Below are 11,719 nucleotides of genomic sequence, written 5' to 3'. Positions count from 1 at the left end.
GAAAGCCTCGGAGAACAACTAATAAAGTGGATTGATGTGTGAACGATCCAGTATAAATCCACCACTAAAGCACTGTATCAATGACTTTTTACAGAATGCACCTGCCAAAAAACAAACAAGAAATGTGCCATTTCCAAACTGTTGCTATTTTTAGGTGGGATTCAGTCACACACTGGCTAATCAGATTGCACAAAGAAAAGTGATTTAGAGCAATAAACTCACTTCCCCAAGACATCAGAGTTTTTACAATGAGTGATGGGGAACTGCAGTGGAAAGAGTGATAGCATGCCATCTTGCCTCCCCATGAACAAATCAGAGTGAATGCTCATTAAATAGCCAACAGCGTCTAATCTCCCTTCAAACATATCAGAATGAATGCTCAAAATGAAGGGAAAGTGGCATATACGTGTAATAAACAAACAAAGCAGTCCTATCATAGTGCTCCCAGTCTGTAGCTCCTCCTATAAATTCTATAAGTAGGACCTGTGATAAAATAACAGAGACTCCATTCTGTTACCCCTGTGCCCCCAGTTTTCCATTCCCACCCCCAACTGTCAGCATGCTCAGTCTTCATTGCACTACTTTTTTGCGGGGTAGTGGGGAGATATTCCTCCTGTTGGGTTTTCTCCTGTTGGGTTTTCTCCAAGTCTGCCTGTAGTGTGTGGATGATGCCATTTTAGTTACATAAGAACTGCCACTCAGAGAATTGAGATACCTCTTAATGTATAAAATCTATTAGGGTAGTTTGAGAGGGCTTTGCTTGCTCATCTGTTAACAGATTTGTTTCCTAAGGATGAGTTCCTTTGTCTATGACTATGGATAAAAAACACCCCCAAAGCTCTGGTTTAATTTTGCAAAATGAACTAAGTATTTCTGCTATCAACAGCCGGCAGTGAGAAATTTTCACATAATGAACAATAAGGTTTAGTTCCACCAGTCTACACATGATGAGTGAGTGATGCTGTATTACCGGAAAATCTCCTTCTCCTGCAACATTTTTGTCCAGTGAACCCTATCAGGCAGTATATAATATGAATTAGTCTAATAAGATATATTTGCTAGTAATGAATATTTTCACAGATTCACAGAATTGTACAGCTGAAAGGGACCCTGATGGTCATCCAGTCCAACCCCTTGCAATGCAGGAATCTCAACTAAAGCATCCATGACATCCAAACTCTGCTTAAAAACCTCCAATGAAGGAGAGTCTGCCATCTTCTGTGGGAGTCCAACAGCTCAAAAATGAGATGGAATACTTTTCAGTGGCAGTTTTATTCAGTGGGCAAACAGCTAGCTGCAGGTGATAAGGAATCTTGAATGAAACTGCAGTAGAAAGAACTAAGTTAAATTGCCCCTGCACAAGCCATGGTCTCCAGCTGAATCATCCTCCCTGGATGCTATTTAGGAAATAAAAACCAAGTGCACAAGGTCCAATCACATGCTTAACTTAAGATCTAGTTATGCCCTTTCAATCAGCTTCAAGGATAGCAAATCCTTCTCTCTTTCTTTCTCTTAAAGAATGAACAAAGAGAATGGATAGAAAAACTATTGGAACTCTCCAACAATCTTCGTTCAAGGCAAGCTTATTGTGGAGATAGACGAAGTGGTTAAGAGAGCTACAAAATAATCTCCTGGTGGAGAAGAGGCAATGCAAATGTTGTTGCTATGGAGAAAAAGCCAAGGAACGTGACTAGGCAGCAGAGCATGCTTGATTCTGCATGGCAGGAAAAGGTGTTTCCATGCCACCTGAGGGCAGTTTAGGGCAAAGTAACAAATCTGGATTGGTGCACCTTATAGAGAAAAAGTATCATCCACTAAACCAGCCAATTGATTATTATTATTTTTATGCAGCTGGCATTATTGATGTGGTGGCACCAATAAGGACCCTAAACACATGCCTGTTCTGTAATGTTGCCCTTCATAGAATAGATGCTGATTTCACTGAAACAAGATTTTACCCAGTAATTGGTTGTGAGCTTTCCTCCCTCCCTCTCTCTCTCTCTCTCTCTCTGTGTATATAATGTGAGAATCCGTAAGAATAATGGTCTAGTCCTTTGAGCTGCTGCTGTGTAGTGTGCATGTGTATATAATTCCAGCTTTGCAGCAGATTACATCACGCGTGTGCTTGTTTTGTTCTTGCTACCTTATATCTTCAGTAGAAAACCTTGAATCAGGATACAGTGCACATAACATTAAAAATATTTATTCCATTACATTTTACTTTCTGTCAAGTTTAAGGTCATGACAGAAAGTATTTAATCTTTGCAGTTAATGGATGATGCCATCTAGTGGCAAAGCCGCTAAGCAAACATTTGAGGCTGTCTTTATGTTTGATTAAATCAAGGCACCTCTAGGTGGCAGTTCCTCCAGTAACCTGAGTGGTAGCAACACAATAAGTACATCAAATAAGTGCTTTCTTGTAGAAATGGCTAGAAATTGAATGGCTGGTTAGGTACTATTGTTACTGTGGTATTTGTTTGGACTAGTAGCACTGTTGTTGTTTTTTTATAACAGCACCCATTCTGGTGTGCTAATTTGTGAACATGCGGCTTGCTGAAGCAGCAGGGAAATCAGTCTACTGGAAATCCAACCAATACTCCTAAGAACATGTGTCTAAGAACATAAGAACAGCCCTGCTAGATCAGGTCAAAGGCCTATCTAGCTTAGCATCATGTTCTCATATTGGCAAACCAGGTGCCTATAGGAAGCCCATAAGGATGACCCTGAGTGTGACAGCATCGATCAGCAGTCTCACCAGATGCTCTAATATTTTGTGTAGAAACAATATAAGACTGTTAATTTCTCTCTCTCATAGTTTCCACTTCATCTTTAAAAATGATGTTGGCATTTCAGAAATATTTTGACCTTCAGTACCAACCAACAAACTTGAATCTCAGCAAATTTATATTTACAAATGAATGGTGGGTAGAAGACAAACTCATGCATTCCATGTAATCTTTTTTTCTGACTCACTTATAGTAGCCATCAGGGCAGAAACAGAGATTAAGTGGTTTTGTTAAGGGACGTTTTAAATGTTTGATGCTTTATCGTGTTTTTAATATTCTGTTGGGAGCCGCTCAGAATGGCTGGGGGAACCCAGCCAGATGGGTGGTGTATAAATAATAAATTGTTGTTGTTGTTATTGTTGTTGTATCTGCACACAGTCATGTTCAGTTGTATAGACTGAAATCCTATAGTGAAGTTGGGAGAGGGTCTGTCACTTCCATGTAAATATTACATAGGTTAAATTGTATAATTTGATCCTTCTTCCATCTAGGTTAATTTAAGTGCCGATAATTCGGTTTGCCTGATGGTGTAGGTTAAGGTATGAATCAAATTCACAAACTTAAATTTTGTGCAGCAATGTAGCAGTGAAATAATGAGAAGCCTTGAGCAGGATCCAGCACACAAAAAGGTACACACCTGCTGTGTATTCAGGAATAACCATTTTCTAAATTCTGAATTTATCTCAGCCTGTCCAGCTTGGGACATTATCTTGTGGCAGCTTGTTTATATTTCTAAAAGCTTGTTAATTTTTTATTTTTTATTTAAAAAAAAAACATTCTCACAGGTACATATACCACGTGCTGTTTTCACATTTAATTAAATGAAAATTAAGGGCAAGTTAATCCATTGCAAATTAGGCTTTGTGGGTGAGTGATGCAGCATAAGTCACACACTCAGTGTTTATGGCACTTCTGCTGTATCCTTTTCAAATTTTAACAAGTGTGGTGCCAAGGGGAAGAGAGGAAGGAAAAAGCAGCCTGACAAAACAAGAGATGGAAACTAAGAGATGCAGAATCTAAAGTAGTAGGTTGAATGAATAGGAAGCTACATTTTTAAGGACAGGTGATGCATGCAGAAGAGACACTAGTTTTGTTTTAAACGCCTAGGTCAAGGAGGTTATGATGAACAACTAAAAGAGAAGTCTTATAAAGCAGCAGTGTAAAATGAAAATATAGCTAAGTAACAAATATAGCTAAGTAACAACTAAGATGTAATAACCTGTTGTGCATTGGACTGCTTCCTAGATGTCAGGCTCATCTAGCTCAGTGTTTACATTGACTGGCAGCAATCCTGCAGGACTTTAGAGAAGTGCCTCTCTTTCCCAGATGCTGAGATTTGAACCTGGTAATTTTTGCATTCAGGTCATTTCCTCTATTCACGAGTGACACCCTTCCCCCACTTATTACACAAACTGCTGTAGGAGAATTAACATATTGGGGATTTCTATATATCCTCTGCTTTTTGGATATTTCAAAGTGGTGAAATTTGTTGTGCAATTTCATGGATGCTGGACTTCACCAATGGCTTCTGAATCGGCAGCTCTGAACTAGCCCAGGAGACATCCTTGGTATATGAGAAGTCTTTCTTTGAGCCACAAATGCATTATTTTTTCTGGTTATTCAAACCAATTGCATTATTTAAATGATTTATATACCAACTTTTTTAATTAAAAAAGTACAAAGCCAACCACAGGAATATAAAATACTATAAAAAATAATTTTAAAAAAGCATGTCCTCATAGCCCCATTTCAAGTTTAAACTTATATAATAGAGTATCAGAAATTTGGGGGTATTGGTGGCTTAGAAGTTTCATGGAAACAGACAAACAGAAAGAGAGATAAGCAGAGGTGACAGGCAGGAAGTATTAGTATATGGTCCAGAGGAACTGGGATTTTTTTTTTTAAGGACATTGACATTTTCAGCAGCATGAGAGCTGTAAAATACCATTCTGAAATTATAAGAAGTCTGCTATTTAATGTTATATGAATTTGCTCTATGTTGCACGTTGCAAATGTACATTCATATGTAACTTTCAAGATTTGTCCATTTTGCTTACTGAAAGAGTTCCATTGTTGGAAAGAGTCATGTGTGGAACTTATGATTAGGCATCATAAGCAGGCATAACAATTTGGAATTTCAAGGAAGGTTGTTGCTGTTGTTTTATTAAAAAAAAAAAACTTGTTATAAAACCACCACCACCACCAAGACCCTTCTGAGCTTAACCCAAAAACTTCTATCATAATAAATTTGGATTGAGTAGTGAGTTTCTTGGGGAAGGAGTAGGATGTGTACCTTGCAGCTGATAGGGGCACTTTTTCCTGAAAGTGAAAAAGTTAAGGGAAATGGCCTGTACCAAGCAGACTGCCCGTGCGTCCACTGGTGGCAAAGCTCCACATAAACAGCTGGCTGCCAAAGCTGCTAGGAAAAGCACCCCCTCTACTAGTGGAGTCAAGAAATCTAATCACTACAGGCCTGGTACTGTGGCACTGCGAGAGATTTGTCATTACCAGAAGTCCATGGAACTTTTGATTCACAAGCTTCCATTCCAGAGGCTGGTAAGGAATGAGTTCCGAGTACCACACACTAGCACCCTGCCAGTTTGTGTTAACCACAGTTGAACATTAGCTATGGCTTAACATGAATTGTGAACGCGGCCATTAAATTCAAAGCTTCATCTCTAATTTTTTTAAAAATAAAATAAAATGTGACAGCCCATATTTCTGAGGTTCATAATGTTATGTCAAGCTTTCTCAATTATGCCACGCTTGATATTTAATTACTATAGCTATATAATACCAACCCAGTTTCTCAAACAACGCCCAGAGCTCATGTTTGGATTTTTATTTTATTTTTTACATTTTGCAGTGACCACTAAAATAAATTAAGTTGACTGTATGTGAGGTCCCTCAAGCAAAGTACTCAGTTGGCCTTTGTAGTATCTGTTCATAAATGGAGATGTTTGTTCTTTAAAAGCTCTGTTGCAGTGAAAGGAGATATTGTTTCTGCATCAGGTGCTTGCACATTTCACTCTCCTTGTGTGAGATTCAGGGCTGTCTTAAGCATATGCGGCGCCGCGGTGCAAAGATCCAGGGGTGGAGGAAGGGGTGTGATCCCAGTGGGGCTCCATCGTGGCTGCCCCCCGCCCCCAGAACACACGCCACACCCCTGCGAGTGGCGCCCCCGCCCCCAGGACGCATGCCAGCCCTGTCCCCACCTGCTTCCCGCCACTGCAAAGATCCACCTGGTGCCCCCCTCCCAGGTTGCCCAGTCCCAGGCGCGTAGGAGCGGGGAGCTGGCTGGCTGCCTCAGCATCTTGCTGGCTCAGTCGCCCGCAAACTCCCGGCACAGAGCCGCCTGCAGCAGAAGAGCCTGCCGCAGCACTCCAACCAACGGACAGGCTCTTCCCCAGACTCAACTCTTGGGCCCCAGACTCTCGACCTGGCACCCCTGAGAGCCTGGTGCCCGGGTGCCCTGCACCCCTACCGCCTATGGGTAAGACAGCCCTGGTTAGATTGCAAAAAATCCTATTTCAGATGACATGGACTGCAAAACAGGAAGTGTTATTTGACTCAATATAGACCCAGTGAAGTGAATGGACTTACATGGCTAACTGAAATCCAATGATTTTAATGGGTCCACTTGAAGTATGACTACAATATCCTAACCTCACTTAACTGGGAGCACAGTACAGTACTTGAATTTCCTGTTACTCTAACAAAGTTTGATAACATCTTGGCTGTCTCTTAGTGCAGACCCAGGTCATCGAGCTTGAGCTTCTACAGCTGCCATGAACCACCACTGGCAGGATTGGCAGCAACAGCAGCAGATTTGTTCTATGCTTATGACAATATTTTTTCTCTTGTTAATTATGCTGATTTAAATGTGCACTTTATATTTGACTTCTTTTAGTAATGTTTTCTTTGGAAATGTTTAAGATAATTTTTCTGTTATCTTTACAGTTTATTCTGTAATCGACCTCCTTTGTAATGCTTTTTTTTTGAAACCTTTAAGAGAATATTTTACTTTACTTTCTTTAGTAATGTTTTATCCTGGATTGTTTTATTTGATGTTCTAATGTGTTGTAAACTTTCAGATTTTTTCTTTAAATATGAAGCAGAAATAATAATAATAATAATAATAATAATATCTAAAATCACTACGATAAAGATTTAAAACATTTTTAAATATAAATGTAAGCTGATAGGATGACAAGCACCATATTCATTGCTTATGGCAAAAACACAAAGTACTACACTAACTTGTTGCACATTTAGCACCCTCAAATCAGGGCTGTTTCTGCTTCAGTGTCCTAAGAAAGAAAGTAAATGACTAGTAATAAACTTGTTTAACCACTTTGCATCAAAATACACTAAAGTGGTAAGTGTGCTCTTAGGGAACTGAGCAATGTGGAAAGACAAACAAACCATTTTCAGGCACCTGTGATGCAACATTTGGTTTCTCTGTATTATAATGACCTGTATAAAAATTGTCAACAGAAAACTACCTGACGCATATTCTAAAACACACCTGGTGATTTTTTTTCTGGTTTGCTTGCATAACAGCCTCTAAGTTCACCCCCCTCTCTTTTAATGTACTTCTTCAAAACTCTTCCTAGGGAACAAATGAAACTCCACTGATCATAAGACTGAATCTAAATAATCCATTGTTCTTTATTTGTACAGATTTTTGGATAGCCCATTCCTGGAGGCTGGTAAATTCTGATGAATTTCAGAATGCACTGAGGGAATCTTCCAGCTTGTGTGGCATTGGCTGGTGCTTTTCTTGAAGCTCTGGTTGATCTGTGGAATACAAGGATAACTCAGGTGGTTGGCAGGATCACTCCAAAGCAGCATCTCTTGCTTAGCAGAGCCTTACTGCTCCTTGGTATGCACTTGAGCTGAAGATGTTGAAGCAAGCTGACAGTAGAGGCTGGTCCATTGGGGCTAGTGGAGCACCAACCTCAGTCTTCCCTGCATCTGCCTGACCAGGGGGTGTCACTGGCTATCATTGTCCTCCTCAGTCTCAGTGTTGCCCTTGTAGAATTCAGCAGGGAGAAAGATGGGGACAAAAACGAGAGATAGTTGGATCTGCTTGTCATTGGCTCTGGCTCCATCTACTGTTGGTAGGGAAAGGAGAATGTTAGCCGCTTTGAGGCTCCTTAGGGTAGTGATAAAGCGGGATATCAAATCCAAACTCTTCTTCTTCTTCTTCCTCCAGCCCACCAGTTCCAATGGGCAGAAGTCACCACTCCAAGTGGGAAACATCTGGAATCCAAGTGGAGGGAACACAACTGAACATTGGTATGAGCTCATTATTAAGATGACTCCATGGCTGTGATGATGGTTGAAGATGAATTTTTTTCTTCACAAGCCACTCAGTGTTCTCCAGCAGACTTTTTCCTGGTGAGTCAAGGCTTGTTAAAATCTGGCCCTAGTATGATGTAGTCAGCCCCTCAGTGGCATGCTGTGACGTTTGCAACTGGTTTTGAGAGTAAAATTACTTGTGTCCATCACAACTTCATTGTATGACACCTTGAGTTTTTTTATAGGTGTCTAGTATTACATACATACATACATACATACATACGGATGCATTCTGCTGTAGTCCTTTGTATAGGCAAAGCACAGACTGCATGTCTACTAAGAAGTAAGTAAGTAGGTAAGTAAGTAAGTAAGTAAGAAAGAAGTAAGTCCAATTGGGTTCAGTGGGGCTTACTCCTAGGCAGTGGCAGGTGCCCATTGGGGCTGGTGGGGTGGAAGGCAACCCCCCTCAGCCCCAGTCAAGTGTGGCCAATGCTCAGGAATTATGGGAATTGTAGTCTAGAAGCTTCTGGAAAGCCACAGGCTCCCTGTACCTGCTTTAGTGTCCTCCTCCTATATGAAGGAAAATACTGCAATACTAACAGCAATACAACATTTAATAAAGGACACAGTCATAATATATTTACACTTGCATCCTGTCACCGCACCAAATAAACATTTAATATGCATAGGTCTTTGAAAATTTAAAACAAACCAGCTTCTAGCTCAACCTTAATGTTTTTTTCCTTGATTCCATTTCCCTATTTAATAAACTTATATTTGAAAGCTAAGCTGAATGTATCTCAAGGATTAGTATTTAGGATTAAGAGATATTATATATATTTAAGCCATTGTTGTAATAGTCACTAACAAACGGTCCCAAATGGCTGCTGTAAAAGCATTGCTGAAGTTCTGCCATTAATGAAAATTGCTGACTTTAGAAAACTATCCACATCCTCATTCAGACAAGCTCAACAGGATGGATTTGAACTACATTTATTTTTAAACCCACTTTTCTTTATTCTTCACATCTAATAACTGCTAACAATCAAATTACAAATATTTAGCTGATGTATCAAATAATAAAATAATCGACAAGGAGAGTACTTGGGACCTGATCCTGACTAGCTTCAGTTGAAGGCAAACAGAAGTCCACTTCAAATTATTTATTTTAAAGATGAGTACTAAGTAGTGTGTGTGGATGAGATTAGCCTCCATAAGAGAGGATCTTTGAGGTTTGATCAGTCTGCACGTAGGCAGAAAACAGTACACAGATCATAGAATTGCAAAGTTGGAAGGGACTATGAGTCATCTAGTCTAACTCCATGCAATACATAAATCTTTTTGCCTAGTATGGGCTCCTGAGATCAAGTGCTACCAATTGAGCAATATATCCACATAATCAAGCCAGGGAAATATCTGTAAGAGGCATAAACTGGACATTTCTTAGTTTTCCCCTAGCAGATGGATGACAAAACTGACTAGAAGGGTGAGGCCAGTGCCAGCTTCACATGCGGATATTGCTAGGAGTAGAATTGGTATAATAGCAATAGTTGGAGTGTTGGTATTAAGGTAAATATGGCTATTATTAGGTATAGGGCTAATATTATACCCTCAATACAGATTAGGATGGACATAAGGTGGGTTCGATGGAAGGATAACCCTAAAAGGCTCAGCAGAAATGATGTATTTAATAAAAAGAGGATTGTTGACATGTCAGGGGTTCTGATGTGGTCAGAATTTACTAAGTCGAAATTAGTGGTCTTTGATTAGACTAACGCCTTATTTGGCTCAATCTAAGCCGCCCTGTGTTCATTCATAAATAGGATCCGTAGTTAAGGCTGACTTCAGAGACAATGGACAAGAACCTTTCTTGTGTTGCTGGATAGGATAGAGACTACGGCAGGCAAGATGGGTGGGGTATATATAAATAAATTATAATTATAATTATAATTATAATTTTGTTACAGCAATAGGAAATAGATTGAGACACACATACTTTAGCATTTTTTTTTGCCAGATACAGACCCTTTAAAAGCCATTTCTGTATTCACCTAATATCAAAAACAAATTCTGATGTATTTTACACGAGGAATTTTAAGGTGTTAAAGGGTTCATTACTAAGTTAAAGTACATAAATCTGTGAAATAATTCCAATTACTGGTACCCTTTCCAACAATCCACATAGAATAATATTTTTTTAAAAAATGAAGGGAAAACCATGCATTTCAAATGTTGAAAACATTTTATTAATCCTGGCATGTATTAAGTACCATCTAAAAATGGTAAGGAAAGAGACAATCTCTGGAATAGTGTTTCAGCTTGTTTTGGAGTAATTACAATGTGGTGTGGGTGTGTTTGGGGCTCAGTTTTACAAATAGAGGACCAGATAGAGGATGTAGCCAGGAGCATTTGGCCAGCTATGCTCATTTCTGAGTTGGCTAGAACTTTGCATTAAAAAACATGCCTTAGGTACAACTACCGGTAGGTTGGATTAATTAAACTCACAGTACATGGGGCTTTATTTGAAAAGTCTTGAGAAGCTTCAAATGGTCCCGTATGCAGTTGCAAGGACGCTGATGAGTGCATACCTCTGAGATCATGTTGTACAGCTTTTTTCCTGGCACAATTCAAAGCATTGGCAATTAACCTCCAAAGCACTAAATGACACAAGTCCAGATTGCTTCCTTCCCTATCACCCTGCCTGCTGAAAATTGGATGGAAAGAGTCTTCTCTGGGTTCCACTTGGGTAGAAGCATGTTTAAGTGAGATGAAACATTCTTCTCAGTGGTTGCACCTTGATTATGGAATATTTTGTCCCATGAAGTTTGGTTGGCTCCCTTCCTTGCTGTTACTAAAAGCCATTTTATTTTATCAGACTTTGGTTGTATATGTGTCAGATTATGTATTTATGTTTGGTTTTGCCATAAAGTTCTGACGAGGTTTTAGCAACTATGGTAATTGTTTGATAACATTCTATCATAGTGGCTAAAACCAAACAATTAATATTTAAGGTTACACTATATTAATAAACAGCCTAGTGATGAAAAATTGGTAAGAAGTGACTGTAATATTGCATCCCCCCAACAGGGAGGAAACCTAATTTATTTCAAATGAGTCAGGTTTTAGGGCTCTAACTTTCTTTAAAAATGTGTAACCGACTTATTCCTGTTTTAATGTGAGCCAAAGGTCTGGAGACCCTGCTGGTCTTGCCCAACCCACCATTCCTATCCTTCTACCTGTCCATCAGCAGCCTTGCCTGCTTCAGTCCCTTCCAATAGCCACCTATTTTGTGGGCTTACTCACTAGTCCCTATATGTAGCCCCCCTTTTCCTATTGCCTTTGTGATGCATTTTCCTGAGTGGATAAGGCTAACCCATCGCACAGGCTATAGCAAAATGTTTAGCCACCCACAAATCTAGATGGTTGGGACCATTCTGTGGCTGAGAACTTTTTTAAACGGGTATTTTTCTGAACATCACTTTAACTCACCTTAGGAAGTCCTTAACAGTGTGTGGACATTTTTGCTTATGCAATGGAGCAGTAGGAATCACAGTTGTTTCTCGCCCCTTCCACATGTTCAACCTCCATAGCAGCTGGGGTCAGAAGGTGTGCTCCATATCCTGCAATTT

The 11,719-nt window shown here is 39.7% G+C and overlaps 1 protein-coding gene across 1 annotated transcript in view; it reads left to right on the top strand.

The window, feature by feature from the left end:
* The window catches only part of TMEM163 (transmembrane protein 163), a 106,937-nt gene that overhangs the window by 23,841 nt on the left and 71,377 nt on the right, over positions 1–11,719 (top strand). The gene's annotated exons all lie outside the window — the stretch shown is intronic.

Source organism: Lacerta agilis, chromosome 1, assembly GCF_009819535.1.
Source record: "Lacerta agilis isolate rLacAgi1 chromosome 1, rLacAgi1.pri, whole genome shotgun sequence".
NCBI classification, from domain to species: Eukaryota; Metazoa; Chordata; class Lepidosauria; order Squamata; family Lacertidae; genus Lacerta; species Lacerta agilis.
Note: the sequence above shows the minus strand (reverse complement) of the source record. Positions and strands in the feature narration are given on the sequence as shown.